The 13639-nt window shown below is 38.4% G+C and overlaps 1 protein-coding gene across 8 annotated transcripts in view; it reads left to right on the top strand.

Moving 5' to 3' along the window:
- SH3GL2 (SH3 domain containing GRB2 like 2, endophilin A1) overlaps positions 1-13639 on the top strand; it is a 680775-nt gene that overhangs the window by 170408 nt on the left and 496728 nt on the right. The window lies entirely within an intron of this gene.

Genomic DNA, 13639 nt, shown 5'->3' with positions numbered 1-13639 from the left:
GACTGTGTACCTAGAAAGCTTTATGGGATCAAATAGAGAATAACATGACAAACAATGAGCACACTCTTTTTTTTTTTTTTTTTTTTCTTTCTGGTACGCGGGCCTCTCACTGTTGTGGCCTCTCCCATTGCGGAGCACAGGCTCCGGACGCGCAGGCTCAGTGGCCATGGCTCACGGGTCCAGCCGCTCCGCGGCATGTGGGATCTTCCCGGACCAGGGCACGAACCCGTGTCCCCTGCATCGGCAGGCGCACGCTCAACCACTGCGCCACCAGGGAAGCCCAGCACACTCATTTTAACATACAGACATATTAACATACAGAAATAGCTTACATAGATAAAAACAACTACCAGTTAGAAGATAGAGTGGAAGAAAAGACCTCATTTGCAGTAGCATTAAAAAAAATGGCTAGGAATAAATTTTTTTTAATCTTAAATTAAAAAAAATAAAGTAAAATTCTTCCTTAGAAGGAGGCATAAGAAATAGAAAGGCATACCACGTTCCTTTTTAGATAAGGAGACTCAGCATCATAAAGGTATCAGTTTTACCTGAATTAAACTATAAATGTAACGTGATACTTGTAAAAAATGCTACTGTAAAATTATCATGAATTTTTTATGGAGAAATAATCAAGTATAGCTTTAAAAAATATAAAGAAGGATCATAAGGTAGTTAGCCCTGACAGATATTAAACACATTTAAAAATCTTTAGTATTTAAAACAGTGTGTTACTGGTTCTGTGACTTTGAAAATATTAGAAAAAAATAAATTAGAAAGACAGGGAATATGCTGCAGAAAATCCTATTAAACTAAATTTAGACACTTGCCCCTTGCAGTGTTCCAAATGCTCTTGAATCTGTTAATGCCTTGCAGTCAGCTGGTTATGTCACTTGATTATCCTTTTGTTAATCCTGGCTCTTGCTCTGACCTGAACGAAGCCAGTTACTTTATCCTGCCCTTAGAAATCGCTTAGGACTGGGACAGAAGACAACCCAGCCGTCTTTACTAAATCCTTCAAGGTGTGTATACATTAGACATTGGCAGGAACCTCAAGCTCTTCAAAGAAGACTCAACCCAGATGAAATGTGGAGGTAGCCTGGGTGTGTCCAGAATTCCTGATCCTTTGCCAGATGAAAATCAGCTACATTCTATGCGTAGGGAAATTTTTTAAGGATTTCGTGGCTCAGAAAAAAAACATTTTTTTAAACAACTAGACTAAGTGAACCTCTTTTCATGAAGATATTTAAGATGCTGTGAGACCAACTAATTATGAGATTGATCAAGGTTGAATCTTGATACTCATAATGATAAATGTGACTTTTAAAATGAGTGTGACTGTTTAGAATAACATGTGCTGGTTTCATCCAATTTGTAAATTTCAGATTTTAAGTAAAGCTTAGAATTGTATTATTTGAGAATTTACACCTTTTTATTTTGGAGTTAAGGGACTCTGGGCCACTCAGTAGGGCCTGGATTCCAGATCTCCCAATCCCCATGCTTGTGCCCTTTCTATAGGATCATACTTCTTTTCACACCTTTAAATTAGGTATCTTCATTTCCTTAGAATGTGTGCTGAAGTTTTCAGAAGGGCATGATAGACGTGAATGTAGTTTTATGGTGTCTTAATGTAAATGTTTTCTCCACATTGCCTGTGATGCTAGCACTTTTTCATGAACTTTCCTATGCTCTAAGTTGCTGCCGGATGCAGCAGGAACAATTGCTATTCCTAAGGAAACGCATAGCTCACTTTATTTTCCTCTTACCTTTTCTTACCCTGGTAAACTTTCATGGTCATTTAGCTCTGTCATAAGAATGAAAGGATGCAGTGAGTTTAATCTTTCCTGTGTTCAGTTATATGGTCCACACTGTTTGTGTCTTCATTCCAGTTTTTTTGTGTGTGTGTGTGTGAATGGAAAGTTTTATTTATGAAGGAAGATCTGCATCTTTTTTTTTTCCCCCTCCCAGCTTCAGATGTCTCATAGATGGGCAGCTCAAGTCACTAGGATCTTCCTCATTTGTCCCTCTCTTCCTGATGTCTAAGGCTAATCTTACACTGTTAAAATGAATAATGACATAAAAAATAGAATCCCGCTTCCTATATAGGAGAGACTTAATTAAGAGCCAGAGAAGGCTAGAGAAAGCTGCTGTAGGGTTTTGCCTCAACAAAGTAGTAAGTGTTGAAAGGAAATGCAAGCAGTGTGCTTTGGTAAGAGAATTGTAGCATGTCAGGGTAACAAGGGACTTTTAGGCAACATCTGTGTATAACGATGTGACGTGTAAAGCCCCCCCAACTGCTGACCAGTGGTCAGCCAACCGTTTGACCCACGCTGAAGACCAGAAACTTGTGAGTACAGCTAGAATGACAGAAAGAACCTTGGCTTTTGGTAGGTCTCTGCATCCTGACTGCAACACATGTGCTCTGTTACCTTGGGCAAAACCGTCTCTCATCCTCAATTTCTTTATTGTAATCTCATTAGGCTGTTACGAGAATTCAGTGAGATCACAATAACTATTATTCTCAGCTAGTCCGTACTCAGAAGCAGAGCTGAAGATATCTTCTCGTTCTCATCTCTTGGTTCTGAGTGTACCTCTTGGGGCTATGCAGAACGTGTTTGTAATCTCAGGACCTAACCTCTATGGTTTAATTTAATAATTTCAGATCTCACCTCTCCCTAGGGCTGTTTGTTGTCCTTTGTGTATTGGAAAGCTGTGTAATTGAAGGACAAATGCACACAAAACATTGGTAAGCAGGTGGCACCTTAGAGCATTCTCTGTGATCTACCTATATCCTACTGCGTTATGCTGAGTTTATGCTACACAGACAGTCTCATTTGTGAACTTGGTGTGTTTATGAACAGAAGCTTAAGTTAAATTTAACTGTTTCAGTCATCTACTGATGTGGAAAATTGTTCACTTTCTGGAGAATATACTGTATACATATGTTCAGTCAGAGGAGAGTGAGAGCTATCATTGGCATCAAACATTTACTTTACAGCTGTTAGAACTTAACCCTAAATCCTTATCCCTAAGATATAAAGCACAGCCTATACATAAGTCTTTTCCACTTGATATTGATCATCGAAATCCTGTCCCAACACAACAGGTGATAAAGTAACCCCATAGACATATATGATCTCACACATACCCATCACATGTATTTACTCTTTACATTCCAAATACAGGGTGAGACCTGGAGAGACACATTTTCACGTTTGTCCTCTTAGAAGCATGTGGCTTTTATGCATGCTGTCCCCATCGTGTTAAGTAGAGTGTACAAAGATAATTCAGCAGAACTTTATCTCTGGGCATCTCAATTCTGAATGGTCTGTGATTCAGGGGTGCCCTCAGGGCCTCTGAGATGGCTCAAAAAGGGTCTGTCCCTGGATTCTGGACTATTCTTATTGTCTTGTCCTCTTTCTTCCCCTCATGGTCATCTTTGCTCTTTGCAGTTGCTGTGCCTTCTTCTTGACATTCTTATCACCACCTCTACCCCTTTGTTCTTTTTTTTTTCCCTCCTACAATTTCCCTTACACTTCAGTTTGTTTTTCATATTCAGCGATGCTGAATTTTGCTTCAGCTTAATTGATTGCCGTATGTCATACATTTGATTATTTGAGCTTCACCCTTCTTGGTCCTGTTTCATGTCAGATATTTGTTTCTAGAGAAACTCTACCTTGAGTAATTTAGGAACCCTGGAGTAGAACATATTCTCACTTGGGCTTTTAAACATGTAAAATTTGAGGATGGACCCTGTTAGATCTTGACTTCCTTAGAACCTCATCGTGTATATAGTTAGCAAATATATATGATTGTATTACATTGCACTCATAAATTAAATGTTCCCTAACCACGAGCACAGTGGTCAGGTCTCTCTGGTGGCTTAAACAGACCACTTTACTTACCCTCATGTAACTCAGATAATGAATGCCCTTTGTTGTGCTTCCAATTTGCTATGTGAAGGAGGTCCACTTCTGAGATCGGTTTTAAAAGTGTTGTTTCAAGGCTGTCTGCATGGCCCCACTTAAGAAATTAGGCTATGCAAATCCAACCTGATTACATGATTCAGGTCTAAGGAACTTCGAAGTTCATTTGAGGTTCCTGGTTACCATAGCTTTTAGATTTTACTGGAATTGAAAAACTGAATTTTAGGCTTTTTAAGTTTGATGCAAGAATTCCACTTCTGGCACCAGTATGTTTTCTTTAATTTTGAAACCTAACTGACCAGGCTATAATTTTTCTCTATATTCAGAAATTGATTCTGTGGCCTTGATATACTTTTGTTTATCAGTTTATTTCCTGCTGCCATGATTCTTACTCCTATCAAAACACTTGTTTCTAATGCAGGTAAAGTGCTAAGCCCAGAGATTCTGCTGATCTGTAATGTTCCTAATTGTGCAGGTTGAAGTGTCCCAAGGCTTGCTCATTTAGGGTCCACGGAGAATGCATTTGGCCTGGAAGAAGCTTGTTTTGTTTACATATATCTTGTGAGAGAGGTCACTCCTTTATAGTGACCTGGCATGGGCCGAGGGCACGACTCCCCTTTTAGGCCCAGCTCATCAGTAGAAAGCCCAGCAATGTGGTTTGTGACTATTATTTTTCCTGTGGCAGTGCAGTGTGGAAAGCCAGAATCTTTTTGGAAAATCTGATGTTTTTTCTTTACCAGAAAGATTCATAGAATTAAAGGAAAAAAATCCTGCAGTCGTCTAGTGTGCACAGTTCGAAACTGTCATTTATTTTAGTTTGAATTGTTGCTTCAGGAAAACGATTATCCATAATCTTTTATCAGGTTTAGCTGCATGCCGAAGTACTCTTCTAATATCTTATTCTTAGACAGTGAAACCATTTTTGCTCTGTGTATGAGTATAAAGCAGAACCTTGTTAAACATTTAATCAAGAAGTCATCCCAGATTCCTAGTCCCACATGGAAGAACATATTACTTGTGTGGCGTGTTCATAAAATCAAAGGCCCAGTCCATGCACAGATGCATGTTACTCCTCAGCAGAGAGACACCCTAGATATTAGCCTGTATCTGGTACTGTGCCTGTCATTCAAGGGAGCTGTGTATCATTGGCCTCTTTTCCCCCACTGTGCTTAGCAGGGCCCCCAGACTGCATCAGAAAGAACTTAAGAATGAAAATGGAAACTAACATGTGAATGCCTACATGTAACATATAAAAAAAGAGGTTTTCTCATTACACATATATAAATGTGTGTGTCTAACCTATGTGCATTATACATACACACGCACACATATGTTTAACCTATATTCTGTCTCCTCTGTTACAGTGCTTACTTTACAAAACGGCAATATTTTTATTCTTTGGATAGCTGAACTGGCATTCATTCATATATGTATTAAGTTTCTACTAATGGTCTAAGCACTATGGAAGAATAAAAATATGAATCTTGTTGTCAAGTAGCTTACAGCCTCCTGGGAGAGGTAGAACCATTAATATAGAGTTGAGGGATGTGCTAATAGAGATACTATATGTAAAAGGTGCTTTGGAACCTTAGAGGAAGGAGTGAAGTCCTTGGGTGGGGATCTCAGGGTAAGATGGAATTTTCTGGGAAAGACCCGCTGTGTTGAGGAATCTGAACTTCACCCTAAAGTCAGTTAGGGAACCGTTAGTGAATTTTATCCCTCAGAATGACATGGTCAGATTTGCCTTCTAGGAAGTTCACTCTGTGAACTACAATTTAAGAATGAGAGGGTAAGGTTATTCCTCAAAAAATTAAACATAAAATTACCATGTGATCCAGCAAGTCCTCTTCTGAGTAAATTCCCAAAAGAACTGAAAGTCAGGTACACCCATATTCACAGCAGTACAATTCACAATAGCCAAGAGGTGGAAGCAACCCAAAGGTCCATGGAAAGATGGACAGATAAACAAAATGTGGTCTATAGATACCACAGAATATTATTCAGCCTTAAAAAGGAAGGGCATTCTGACACATGCCGCAACATGATGAACCCCGAAGATATAACGCTAAGTGAAATAAGCCAGTCTTCGTCTGTGAAGTGTGATAATAGCACCTGCTTCATAAAACAACAGGGCAGTCCTGAGTGATAAATGAGTCAGCTCATATAAAGTGCTTCAAAGGATGCCTGATACACGGTAACTCCTCAGATATTAGCTGCTACTGGTGCTGCTTTTGCTGCTACTATTACTACTCCTACTTTATTTGAAGCAGTAAGAGGATAGATACAGCATATTAATCTGGGTTCTTTGACTTTGATGGGATGTCCTATTTTTAACAGTTTTATTGAGGTACAGGTGACATACAATGAGCGCACCTATTTAAAGTGCACAGTTTGCAAATGTTTGACATATGTATACATCCATGAAACCATTCATGAAATACCGAAAGTGAGAGTATCCATTGCCCCTCAGATTTTTCTCAGGCCCCTTGGTAATCACTCCCTTTCACGTCTGGCTTTATCTTTCCAGGCAACCACTGCTGTTCTTTCTCTTGCTGTGCTTAATTTGCACTTTCTAGAGTTTTATATAAAAATGGTCATACAGTATGTACTCTTTTGTCATCTGACTTATTTTAATCAGCATAATTATTGGGATGCATCCATATTCACCTATGACTAGTTCATTCCTTTATACTGCCAGATAGTATTCCACTGTATGGATATAGCACAGTTTGTTTACACATATGCACCTGTTGATGGATATTTGGAGTGCTTCCAGTTTGGGGGTATTACAGATAAAGCTTCTGTGAATATTCATCTATAAGGTTTTCTTCGGGCAGAGATATGCTTTCTTTTCTCTTGGGTAAGTCAAGGAGTGGAATGGCTGAATCATATAGCAGTTTTATACTTAGGTTTTCCGGAAACTCCCAAACCAATTTTCAAAGTGGTTGTCCCATTTTACATCCTAGCGGTAGTACAGGAGAGCTTCTGTTGCTCCACATTCTCACCAGCGCTTGGTATGGCAGGCTTTTAAATTTTAGCCACTCTAATAGGTATACCGTGTACAGTGGTATTTAACTGCGTGGGGTTTTTTTGTTTGTTTGTTTTGCGGTACGCGCGCCTCTCACCGCTGCGGCCTCTCCCGTTGCGGGGCACAGGCTCCGGACACGCAGGCTCAGCGGCCATGGCTCACGGGCCCAGCCGCTCCGCGGCATGTGGAATCCTCCTGGACCGGGGCACGAACCCGCGTCCCCTGCATCGGCAGGCGGACTCTCAACCACTGCGCCACCAGGGAAGCCCTTAATTGTGGTTTTAATTTGTATTTCCCTAATGACTAATGATGCTAAGTAACTTTTAATGTGTTTATTTGCCATTCCTGTATTTTCCTTGATGATGTGTATTTTCACATCTTTTACCCATTTATTGGGTTGTTCGTTTTCTTGTTCAGTTCTGTTTTATATATGGATACAAGTCCTTTATCAGATATATGCTTTGTAAATATTTTGTCTCTGTCTATGGCTTGACTTTTCATTTTCCTAGCACTGTCTTTGGAGCAGCAGCAGATGTTAATTTTGAAGATCTAATTCATCATTCTTTTCTTTTAAAATTTGTGCTTTTGATGACATATCTAAAAAAATCATTACCTAATCCAGTATTACAAAGATTTTGTCTTATGTTTAGTTTTAGAAGTTTTATTGTTGTAGGTATTAGAGTTAGATCTCCGAACAGTTCAAGTTAATTTTTGTATATGGTGGAAGATATGGATTGAAGTTTTTTTGTTTGTTTTTGTGCATGGATATACAATTGTGATAGCACCATTGGTTGAAAACTATTCTTTCTTCACTGAATTGTCTCTCCACCTCTGTTTAAAACAATGTGTTGTCCTGTATATCTTTATTAATTTCTGGACTCTCTATTCTGTTACACTAATCTCTTTGTCTATTTGATGCCAGTACCATACTGCCTTGATTACTGTAGCTTTATAATAAATCTTGAAATCAGATAGTGTAAGCCCTTCAACTCTGTTCTTCTTTTTCTAAGTTGTTTTGGCCATCTGTGTTATTCATATTTCCATTTGGATTTTAGAATCTGCTTGTCAATTTCTACACATACACAAAAGATTGTTAGAATTTTGATTGAGATTGAGTTGAGTCTATAGGTCAATTTGGAGTGATAAGAGATCTTAACAGTATTGAGTCTTCTAACCTATGAACAAGGTTTTTATTTAGGTCTCCATTTATTTAGGTCTTTTAAAAATTCTCAGCAATGACATAGTTTCCACTGTACAGGTATTTTTTTTTGTCAGATTCATCCCCAAATGTTTTACATTTTTGATGCCATCTTAAATGGTATTTTCATTCATGGTTAGTATATAGAAATACAGTTGACTTTTGTAGGTTGACCTGAGATCCTACAACCTTGCTAAACTCACTTATTAGTTCTAGTAGCCTTTTTGGTAGATTACATTTCAGTTTCTACACAGAAAATTTTGTTACCTGTTTTCTTCTTAATTTGAATTCTTTTTCTTCTCTTTCTCATTTTATTATATAATAATAAATATCTCAGTGGCTAGAACCTTCATTACAGTGTTGAATAGAAATGTTAAGCCTGAACATCCTTGCGACTATTCTTGCTTTGTTCCTGATCATGGGAAGAATGACTTCGTTTTATTGATCATTAAGTATGATCTTACCTGTACATGAAGTGTTCAATTTGAGGGTGTTCCTTTCCACTCCTAGTTGGCTGAGGGTTTGTAGATGTTGGGTTTTGTCAAATGCATTTTCTGTATCTTATTGAGATGATTATATTATCTTCCCTTTTCAGCTTCTTATATGGTGATTGATGTTTGGAATGTTAATCTAGCCTTATATTCCTGGGATAAACGTCACTTATTAGTCCTTTAAAATTTGTAGAATATGTAGTGATATCACCTCTCTCATTCCTAATATTGGTAATTCGTGTTCTCTTTCTTTTTTCCTGATTAACCTGCCTAGAGGGTTATCAGTTTTATTGATCTTCTCAAAGAACCTGTTTTTTGTTTTATTGATTTTTCTCTATTGTTTTTCTGCTTTTTATTTCATTGATACTTGCTTTGAACTTTATATATAAAAATATGTTATTTAACCATGTGTACATACATTTATATATGTGTGTGTATACACATATATAATATGTTTAACCATGTAGCATTTTCTGTGCTCTTCATTTTTTGTGTACATCTAGATTTCCATCTGATATCATTTATCTTTTCCCTGAAGAGCTTCCTTTAACATTTCTTCTAGGGTGGTTCTTGTGGTGATGGATTATTTTAGTTTTTGTATTTCTGAATATGTCTTTATGTTGCCTTTGCATTTGAAAGGTGTTTTCACTGAATATAGAATTTTTGGTTGACACTTTTTTCTTTTAGTACTTTTAAAGATGTTGCTCCACATTTTTTTTGTTTGTTTGTTTTATATTGTTTATGCTGTCAACCAGAATCTTTATTCCTTTAATCCTCTGTATGTAGCATGTCTTTTTTCCTCTGGCCCACTCTTAAGATTTTTTCTTTCTTTTTTTAAACAGAAACAGACTCACAGATTTACTTATTTATTTTTAATAAATTTATTTATTTATCTTTGGTTGTGTTGGGTCTTTGTTGCTGTGCTCGGGCTTTCTCTAGTTCCGGCGAGCAGGGACTACTCTTCGTTGCGGTGCTCGGGCTTCTCTTTGTAGTGGCTTCTCTTTTTGCAGAGCATGGGCTCTAGATGCACAGGCTTCAGTAGTTTTGGCACACGGGCTCAGTTGCTGTGGCTTATGGGCTCTAGAGCACAGCCTCAGTAGTTGTGGCGCACAGGCTTAGTTGCTCCACGGCATGTGAGATCTTCCCGGACCAGGGCTTGAACCCATGTCCCCTGCATTCGCAGGCGGATTCTTAACCATGCGCCACCAGGGAAGTCTCAAGATTTTTTTTCTTGATCATTGGTTTTGAGCAACTTGATTGTGATTTGCTTTGGTGTGGTTTTCTTCATATTTCTTATGTTTAGGGCTTTTTGAGCTTCTCAGATTTGTGGCTTCCTCAAGTTTGGAAAAATCTCAACCATTCTTCAAATCTTTTTTTTGCCCCCCACCACTCTCCTCCCCTCCACAAACTCATTATCCTTATATTAGCTCACTTGAAGTTGTCACCCAGCTCATTGGTGCTCATTTATTTACTTTTTTAGATTCATTTTTCTCTGTTTCATTTTTGAGTAGTCTCTATTGCTATATTTTAAATTCAGCAATTTCCTGCAATATTTCCTGTTAATGTCATCCAGTATGTTTTTCATTTCAGACATTGTAGATTTCATCTCTGGGAGTTTGATTAGCATTATATCTATATCTCTATATATGAAACTAATGTTTATTATTGAACATACGGAATACAATTACAATTGTTTCAATGCTCTTGTCAATTAATTATATCATGCATCAATTCTGAGTTAGATTTAACTAGTTGTTTTTTTGTATTATAGATTTTTTTGTTTGTTTCCATTTTTGATAATTTTTGGTTGTGAGATGTTGTGAATTTTATCTTATTGGTTGTTTTTATATTCTGTAAGACTTCTGGACCTGAGTTCTGGGACACAGCTAAATGACTTGGAAACAGTTTTCATCTTTTGAGTCTTTCATTTAAGATTTGCTGGGGAGGACCAGAGCAGGTGTTACAGCACCTTATTTCGCACTCCTGAGGCAAGAACTCTCTAAGTTCTCTACTCAGTGCTGAGTCAGTTATGGTTTTCCAATATTTCTGATGGGAATATACTCTGTTCCTCTCTCCATGTGAGTCTTGAATGCTGTTCCCTTTAATCTTCTTGGATGATTCTTTCAGCACTCTTGGTTAGTTTCCTTACATGCTTGCGTTGATCAGTTCTCTGCTGAAGAGTCAAGGGGACCCTCTACAGATCTCCATGGTTCTCTCTCTGTGCAACTGTGCAGCTCTCTCCACTCCAGTACTCTGCCCTACAAATTCTAGCCTCCTTGTTCTCCTCAGACTCTAATCTCTGAGACTTCACCTGTGTTTTTCCTCCTTGCATTGTGGCCTGTAAAATCTCTCAAAACAGTAAGTTGGGGCAGTTGTAGGGCCCATCTCATTTGTATCCTGCCAGTCAGGGATCAGTGTCTCATTTCCTGATACCCCGTCTTGAAAACTGTTGTTTCTTATACACATGTACACACATATGCATACACATGTGCACAGGCATACATACATATCATATGGTTTGTTCGTTAATTTCAGGCAGGGGGATAAATCAGTCTTTCTTACTCCATCTTGCTCTGGAACTAACTCTGATATATTAGTTTCTGCTGTACAGTGAAGTGAATCAGCTATATGTATGCCTATATCCCCTCCCTTTTGGACCTCCCTCCCCCCCTTCACCCCCCCCCCCATCTAGGTCATCACAGAGCACCGAGCTGAACTCCCTGTGCTATAAAGCAGGTTCCCACTAGCTATCTGTTTTACACATAGTAGTATATTTATGTCAAACCTAATCTCCCAGTTTGTCCCACCCTCCCCTTACCCCCCGTGTCCACATGTCTGTTCTCTACGTCCACGTCTGTATTCCTGCCCTACAAATAGGTTCATCTGTACCATTTTTCTAGATTCCACATATATATGTTAATATATGATATTTGTTTTTCTCTTTTCTAGATTACTTCACTCTGTATGACAGACTCTAGATCCGTCCACATCTCTACATAGGACCTAATTTCATTCCTTTTTATGGCTGAGTAATATTCCATTGTATATATGTACGCCATCTTCTTCTTTTTTTTTTTTTTTTGTGGTACGCGGGCCTCTCGCTGTTGTGGCCTCTCCCATTGCAGAGCACAGGCTCTGGAAACACAGGCTCAGTGGCCACGGCTCACAGGCCCAGCCGCTCCGCGGCATGTGGGATCCTCCCGGACCGGGGCATGAACCTGTGTCCCCTGCATCGGCAGGCGGACTCTCAACTACTGCACCACCAGGGAAGCCCTACCCCATCTTCTTTATCCATTCATCTATCATTGGACATTTAGGTTGTTTCCATGTCCTGGCTATTGTAAATAGTGCTGCAGTGAACATTGGGGTACATGTGTCTTTTTGAATTATGGTTTTCTCAGGGTATACGCCCAGTAGTGGGATTGCTGGATTATACGGTAGTTCTATTTTTAGTTTTTTAAGGAAACCCCATACTGTTCTCCTTAGTGGCTGTATCAATTTACGTTCCCACCAACGGTGCAAAAGGGTTTCCCTTTTCTCCACACCCTCTCTAGCATTTATTGTTTGTAGATTTTTGATGATGGCCATTCTGACTGGTGTGAGGTGATAGTTTTGACTTGCAGTTCTCTAATAATTAGTGATGTTGAGCATCTTTTCATGTGCCTCTTGGCCATCTGTATGTCTTCTTTGGTGAAATGTCTATTTAGGTCTTCTGCCCATTTTAAAATTTTTAATTTTTTTTTTGATATTGAGCTGTATGAGCTGTCTGTATATTTTGGAGATTAATCCTTTGTCCGTTGCTTCATTTGCAAATATTTTCTCCCATTCTGAGGGTTGTGTTTTCGTCTTGTTTCCTTTGCTGTGCAAAAGCTTTTATGTTTAATTAGGTCCCAATTTTTTATTTTTGTTTGTATTTTCATTACTCTAGGAGGTGGGTCAAAAAAGACCTTACTGTGGTTTATGTCAGAGTGTTCTTCCTATGTTTTCCTCTAAGAGTTTTATAGTGTCTGGTCTTACATTTAGGTCTTTAATCCGTTTGGAGTTTATTTCTGTGTATGATATTAGGTAGTGTTCTAATTTCATTCTTTTACATGTAGCTGTCCAGTTTTCCTAGCACCGTTTATTGAAGAGGCTGTCTTTTCTCCATTGTATGTTCTTGCCTCCTTTGTCATAAATTAGGTGACCATATGTGCGCGGGTTTACTTCTGGGCTTTCTGTCCTGTACCATTGATCTTTATTTCTGTTTTTGTGCCAATACCAGACTGTCTTGATTACTGTAGCTTTGTAGTATAGTGTGAAGTCAGGGAGCCTGATTCCTCCATCTCCGTTTTTCTTTCTCAAGATTGCTTTGGCTATTCGGGGTCTTTTGTGTTTCCATACAAATAGTAATTTTTTTTTCTAATTCTGTGAAGAATGCCAGTGGTAGTTTGATAGGGATTGCATTGACTCTATAGATTGCTTTGGGTAGTAAAGTCATTTTCACAATATTGACTCTTCCAATCCAAGAACATGTTATATTTCTCCATCTGCTTATGTCATTTTTAATTTCTTTCATCTGTGTTTTATAGTTTTCTAGGTACAAGTCTTTTGCCTACTTAAGTTTATTCCTAGGTATTCTATTCTTTTTGTTGCAGTGGTAAATGGGATTGTTTCCTTGATTTCTCTTTCTGATTTTTCTTTGTTAGTGTATAGGAATGCCAGAGATTTCTGTGCATTAATTTGGTATCCTGCAACCTTACCAAATTCATTGATTAGCTCTAGTAGTTTTCTGATGGCATCTTCAGGATTTTCTATGTATAGTATCATGTCATCTGCAAACAGTGACAGTTTTACTTCTTTTCCGATTTGGATTCCTTTTATTCCTTTTTCTTCTCTGATTGCCGTGGCTAGGACTTCCAAAACTGTGTTGAATAAGGGTGGTGAGAGTGGACGTCCTTGTCTTGTTCCTGCTCTTAGTGGAAATGCTTTCAGTTTTTCACCATTGAATATGATGTTTGCT

The sequence above is a fragment of the Stenella coeruleoalba genome (assembly GCF_951394435.1).
Source record: "Stenella coeruleoalba genome assembly, chromosome: 7".
NCBI lineage: Eukaryota > Metazoa > Chordata > Mammalia > Artiodactyla > Delphinidae > Stenella > Stenella coeruleoalba.
The sequence above is the reverse complement of the archived record's forward strand: the minus strand, read 5'-3'. Positions and strand labels throughout refer to the sequence as shown.